This window comes from Gavialis gangeticus, unplaced genomic scaffold (genome assembly GCF_001723915.1).
Source record: "Gavialis gangeticus isolate Ggan-Ray unplaced genomic scaffold, GavGan_comp1, whole genome shotgun sequence".
Lineage (NCBI taxonomy): Eukaryota > Metazoa > Chordata > Crocodylia > Gavialidae > Gavialis > Gavialis gangeticus.
In genome coordinates this window covers 125,379,365-125,386,342 of record NW_017728992.1, presented here as the reverse complement: position 1 = coordinate 125,386,342, position 6,978 = coordinate 125,379,365, and the positions used below count along the sequence as shown (strand labels likewise).

Genomic DNA, 6,978 nt, shown 5'->3' with positions numbered 1-6,978 from the left:
GGGCAGGGCTCAGATCAGGCTGGCACTGCACCAGCAATAAGGAGTGTCCATGCATGACATGGCAAGAGGCTCAATTGTGTTGATTGCTCATTACATGCCACTGGGCCTTTACCTGCACAGGTAGAGGGCAATCAAGTGGACCTGCAAGCTGGCAAGAATTCAGGCATGTTTCACATGGAAACCTCTTCGAGTTTTTTCATTTTTTGAAATATTTTGTTTTTACTATTTGGTGTTCCAGCAGAAAGTTTCCAACCAGCTCCATAGAGAGGTAAATTATTGGTGACTCCATAACAAAGAAGAGTGGAAGTTGAGTCTCTTGGCCCCATGGAATGGGTGTTGTGTTGGGAGCTCATTTTTTAAATGTGTATAATATAGGCTTGGTCTGATGTAGGAGGATTTCTGGTATATAGACTGATGAATGAGGACTGAGGAGATGGCACATAAAGAATAAATTAAGATTGTTTTTCAAAGCTCAGTGAACCATAGTACATTTATTTAAGAGAATGTATGGGGATGTGAAAATATTTTAGTATTTATCAAGTAGCGTCTTTCTTTGACTGTTCACTTGCATTTTTTCACACATTTTATACTGCAATACTTCCTCCATCTGACTTCAAAATAAACAGTTTTTGTAACCCTTCTTTTTTAAATGCTTAGTGTCCAGTTCTTAAACAAGCATAATGAAATGAGAATAAACTTGAATAAAAATATACAGGCATGCACAAAAGATTGCGTATAAATTATTTAAGAATTTATGCAGTAAATTACATAAGTGTCTATGTGAGGTGCAGACATAGAATGAAAGGTCTGAGGGATTCACATTTTGAGTCCCTAGCAAAACAAGTTAAACTATTCCAGAGGAGGTGGTTTACGATTAATGTATGGCAATTCTTACAGGGGCGCTCAAAATTAGCAACTGTATAGGGCCTAGCAGTATGGCTTTTCTGTAGGCTCATTTGTCTCTCACCAAGACATCACTTACAGCTCACTTCTTACCTTGAAGACAGCCAATATATTTAACCCGAGGGAAGAGACTACAAAGTCTCACACTTCCTATGTTTAGGGCACTGATGTTAAAAACAAATTTGTTTCCATTATGACATAAGGAGGGGGACCCTGATTTTGCTTTCACTCGCATTGCAGTAAGTCAGGATTACCTTCTATGTGTCTTTTTCCTAAAATTAATTTGTATCACATATGTTTTATTTCCTTAGGGTATGCTTCTGATCAAAGAAATAGTCCCACCGTATATCCTCTATGGAACATTATATACTGAAACTCAATTTGGGGCATTAGAACCTCCAAGGGAGAGAGACAGAGAGAGAGACTATGAATCAAAATTCTTATTTCTTAGAAATCCTTTTTCCTGTTCCCCACTGTTTTCTCTCAATTCCTTATCTGTTCAGAGACCACAGGCATTTACAAAAATTATTTTCTCCCTGTAAGGAAACAATCTGAAAAATGATCTTATTGCTCCTTTCTTTGAAAATACATTAAACTTCATAATGCTGCTCCCAAAAGTTTAACCTAACAAGTGAAATTAGATTGCTTACCATAGGCTCCTGGACTGTCAGAATGTTATCCATTCCCTCCTCCAATGCTCACAGTGAATGTCAGCTATAGCTGCGTTAAACCACATAATTTTGTCCACTCTTTGCTTATTCTTCTCATCACCATGTCTGTATTACTTTACATTCCACTGGCATTACAGCGGAATTGGTCTGACAGTGTACCTGCTCATCATGGGCTCTGCTGCAAGACCAGCCATTTCAACTGAGTTAATTAGGATTCAAACTGAACTCTCCTTTCAATTTCTCACCATTGTTATCTTAGGGGCTTTCTCAAATGGGTCATAGCAATTTTGTCAGAATGGTGTCCAAGGTGCAAATTGTAAATACTATGCAATAGCTCCCAAAATAGGATACATTTTACTGTATTTGTTTCAATTTAAGAACAAACAATATCTTTCAGTAGCATGTGCCACCATATGTTACAATGCTGTTTCTTTTACTGTTATGCTACTAATCGGGATTTCTTTGCATTGTTGCTCTGATCAGCTGGTGAGGCTACCTGCAGGCACTAACATAAAAGGGAACAAGTAATAGTTATTTGTTGTAGGAGTCTAAAGGGCAGTGGCTCTCTGTGACCTGAAAACATTTTACTTTACCCCATATATTTGAACCTTGGCTTGATGACGAAGTCCAGATTTCCTTGTAAACTCTGCTCTCTACACGGTGTAACAGGATGCCTAAGTACCCATACAGGAACTAACTCTGGCTGAATCCAGACAAGCACAGCTGTATAGGATGGGGAGCTGCAGTCCCATACATTGGGGCACTTCCTGCACTGCTACCTTGCAGTGTGGGGCAGCAGTGAGGTGGCTGCAGCTTCCCTGGCCCCCAGGACTCCAAGTAAGGCTGCTGGGGCCAGCAACTATGCTGGTCCCAGCCTCCCCTACCCCAATCAAGGTAACCTGCGGTGCACCAGAAGGCACGTGGCACGGGCATTCTCTGGGGATAACTAGCAGTAGCACAAGGTGTCCTCCTGCTAGTTGTCCACAGAGAACCAAGCATTCATGTTCATCTGCTCACGGCATTTGGGTGCAATACAAGCACCACCCACTACATACGGGGCTTCATTTTTACTCCATTTTTCACAATAGTGTGACAGATGGAAGCAAAGATGTTTGTAAGGATTCTCAAAGTTATTTTGGTTTCTAAAAATGCAGATAAGCATTTTTGAAAATCCCACAATGTTCCTCTCTGGTCTTTTGATTTCTAAAATATCTTTGAAATTCTGTCCCAAAGTGATTTAGGAACACAGACCTAAATCCTTCAAACTTGTGAAATCAGACTTCTAAGCTCCCTGGATGCCAGATCTGCAATATAAAGTAAGAAATGCTGTCTAGTCTTGTATCTGCTTTTTTGTATACTACATTAAAGTCTTAGAGGTCAATACTGCACCCTTTACTATGCCAATAGTTCTATTGATTTTGCTGAGCAGTGGTCACAAGATTGGGCCCTTAGGCTACGTATAGGGATTTGGGGAGGTTAGACTGTGTAACTACCATGAGATAAATTGGGATGGGGGGAGTTAGCGGTGGAGTGGGGCAGGGCTTGCAGAATAGAGGGATAGGTGGGCTCAGGGAGGAGCTGGCTGGCCTGTGTATGTGTGTGTGGGGGGGTTGCACATCTGAGGGGAGGAAGGGCTGGGGGGGGAGCTAAAAATAGAGCAGTGCCGGAGAGCGGGGAATGGGTCGGAAAAGCGCAGCTTCTATACAGTTCCCAATTGGGAACTGTATAGATGGTTAGGGCAGTTAGATTGTTTGAAAAATAGCCAAGCAATCTAAGTTAGACTACCATGAAGGCAGGGTTAACTTAGATTGGGTAGGCCATTTTTAGATTGGTCTAACCTTCCTGAACTTCTGTACAGTGTGTACTTAGATCCAGCTAACTAGGGATCTCAGCATAAGGTCCACACCTAGGCAAACTAAATTAGATCGGGTGACCATTTTAACATGATCTAACCTCCCCAAATATATGCATGTACCCTTATTCAACATCTTGGATCCTTTTAAAATTGAATAATGTACAGCCTGTCTTGCAGAGGATTTTTAGTGAGTCAGGAGTTGTTGCCATTGTAGCTTTATTTGGGTGTGTGTAAATCTTCTTTTCTTGGCTTCTTTATTTCATTCTCAAATTTAAGCATATCTTCAAAATTCTTAGTCTGACTGACCTCAGATCACTGAGTTTCTGTGCATTTGTGTGTAGTAGTCTTGTTCAACATCCTAGTTATGTTTTAGAGTTATGGTCTATTAGTTTTCCAGCACTTCATTTGCAGTCAGTGGTCCTTTTCCTGGATGAAATCATCAGCTATGGTGGTTCTGTAGTATTCTCTGGTGGTGAAATTCACTCCTATTCAGAAACCCAGCAAAAAGCTTATGCATTGCTGAAATTCTGCTTAACCCTTCCAAGTAAGGGCTATGCAAATATCTTATGGTATAGATGTGCACAGGAGTCAATTTCATCCTTCTAAGACTATCCCTAACTGAATATTTATACGAACAAAGCCCTATGCTCAATGGGGCCACACTTCTGACTGAAGGCTTCCAAGCATTACTATATATAATATGAGTTACTCTTCTCTTTAGAGTAATGCTACATGAGAGGCAATTTCCCTTATACTGCTTAAGGAGATAATTTAAAGCCCTTACAACTTTAATGAACTTGACTATACATTTACCTCTTAAATTTAATAAAGCTTCTTATAAAATGTACACTGCATGACACAGCATATCTATAATAATGCCCACTAAACTCTGCTGTTTCATAACGTTTCAGTGCAGTGCTGCTGGAACAACATAAATTCACCAATTTCTCCTGACAAGCCATGAGACAGCACAAAAGAAATTCTTCCATTTAAAATAGAAAGCTAACAGACTTTTTTTTTCTTATCCCTAAAGTCTGAAGGAAATAGACTTCTCTGTCCTGGATAAATTGTCCCCTATATTCAACCTTTTAATAGCAAGTAAAACAGAGAATGAATCATTAAGATCACAAGGAAAAATATCAGAGCATACTGTGAAATCCATAATTCCAGCTGACTGTTACAGTGCACATTTTATTTTTTTTTCCTCTGCTCCTTTCATTTTTCTGACATTGACACATAATCTTTTATGGTATGTTTAGAAAGAAATGCTAGTCTGAAGACACAGTCATCACCATACATTTTATGTGTCCTGTGAAACAAGCATTTTCCCCAGTCATGATAGTGCAGTCTAAAATGGTTATACTTTTCCAAGACACATGCTGAAAAATTGCAGATGTCAGAATTGCCAGTATAATCAGATGGGACCAGATATAAGCTTATATCCCAGATACCTGTCTAAGGTTATGCAATAGGGACTCTTATTACTTTTTTTATTGACGCTGAAACACATTTCAATGCAGATGACCTATTTCAAGATCTGTGTAGCACTTCTGTTTTAGCAACTTCACTGAGTCTTAATGGTATGGGTCCTTCCCATCTCATCATTTTTGTTTGGAATAAGGGTCTATATGAACAAATGTATGGGAGTACAGTCATATCAAATTAATTTACAGTGATTAGACCAACTAAAAAGTGATTTCTTTTAAATGACCCTAAAACCCAATTGAGGTACTTTACATGCTATTCTAACTGCACAAGCCCTCAATACAAAAACATGCAAAGAAAGTTGAATGTGATTAGAATAGAACAGACCAACAGCCATCCTTGCTATCTGCATGAAGTATTTTGTTTCCCCAAAGTATGCTTCTCATACATACAAACTAAAAATATCTTCTCTTTCAGGATGTACAAAAAATACAAAAACATAACGATAAAAATGCATTGGTGTTTTGGTCACTCAAGAAAAGTTTTCCTTAAAGAAATATGATTCAAATAAGTTAAGATCAAGTCTAAAGTATTCTATTATGAAAATGAGTAGACTGAGATTTTCCAAAGAGATGCATTAAGTAGAAATTAATAATAATCTTCATCATTACCATCACAATCACTCTCATGCTTATGTGCATAAACCTACCTGGTTTATACTGGAACACTTCATTGTAAATGCAAAGGTAGCCCAAAGAAGGGAAAAGGAAAAGAAGGCAGGGCATGGATTTTGGTTTGTACCCTGTGTCTGCAAATGCACAGCAAGCAGGGCAGGCAACTCAACAAGTATCAGGATTGTCTCAAAAAAGGAGAGAAAGGTGCAAAGCTGAGTGAGGTGAGGCTTTGTGGATCCTTATCTGACTTACCTGGGCTTATGCGAAAAAGACAGTATCCTAAAAAGTAACAGACTTATGGAAATATTGTATGTGCCTGTTCCAATATCTGTGCGCCAGTCTAGCTATAGACTACAGATTTTCATCTCTCCAAAACTGAGGGGACCAGTGAACTGCCAACTCGTACTGAAATACTGTTAGCTTTAAATATGTTTAGATGTCTGCTGATAAATCTAAAGTGTTTGGAAATTAACCCAGAAGCAGCTGCTCTTCTCAAGCTCTGAACATTTCACTTGATGCACACACATTTATATAGATAGATAGATAGATAGATCCCTATCTATATCTATATATATGACCACACATTATATAATGACCATACGATACAGACCAAAAATTTATCATTGAAAAAAGTTAGAGCGGAATATGTCTGCAATGAAACCTTACACAGAGCTATATGTAACAGCAACAAATGGGCTATAAGGAACATAAGTAGATTTACTGCCTTATACCTTTTGTCTAATGATTTAAGCAGTATTCCAAATACTGTTTATATTTTTTGTATTCACAAGGAACTAGTTGTACTCTTTAAAAAAAGTCCGTAGTTCCTAAATGATAGTATTTAGAGTACCAGAGTTTTCCTCTATACTTAGCACACTTGTTCTTAACCTTTTTAGACTCAAGGCACCCTTGGAAAATGTCAGCTCTTAGCTTTCCCTCATTTCATGATTACAGAAAAATAAGAGCAATTCTTTTTTTGCAGACAACTCAGGAAAACCACAAACCTGTCAGAATGTTTTTGACACCATAGATTTGTAACTGAAATCTGGGTTTATCTTGTGAATTGTGTGTAGGTGCTTTGCACATCTAACAGTGCTACTATTGCATGGCACCCTGAAACACCCTCATAAGGATCTCACGTCACCCCAGAGTGCCTCATCACCCTCAGTGAGTGTCAGTTACTTAGAATATTAGATTTTAGAATACCTCCAGCATGACAGCTATTGACCGCTATGCCAAGTACTTTTAAAACATCATCAATGACCTGGTGAGGGGGCTGAGGGTGCTTGACCCCCTGGGCGACAGTGACCACTGCCTACTAGAATTCACCATTCAGCGCAAGGTGGCAAAGGCAAGCAGTCAGGTGGTGGCCCTAGATTTTAGGAGGGTGAACTTCAACGAGCTAAGGAGGATAGTTGGAGAAGCACTGAAGTCTCAGAGGGGAGGGGAG

General features: G+C 39.1%; 1 protein-coding gene across 2 annotated transcripts in view; it reads right to left on the bottom strand.

Annotated features, from left to right (window-relative positions):
• NKAIN3 (Sodium/potassium transporting ATPase interacting 3) overlaps nt 1-6,978 on the bottom strand; it is a 768,196-nt gene that overhangs the window by 426,796 nt on the left and 334,422 nt on the right. The gene's annotated exons all lie outside the window — the stretch shown is intronic.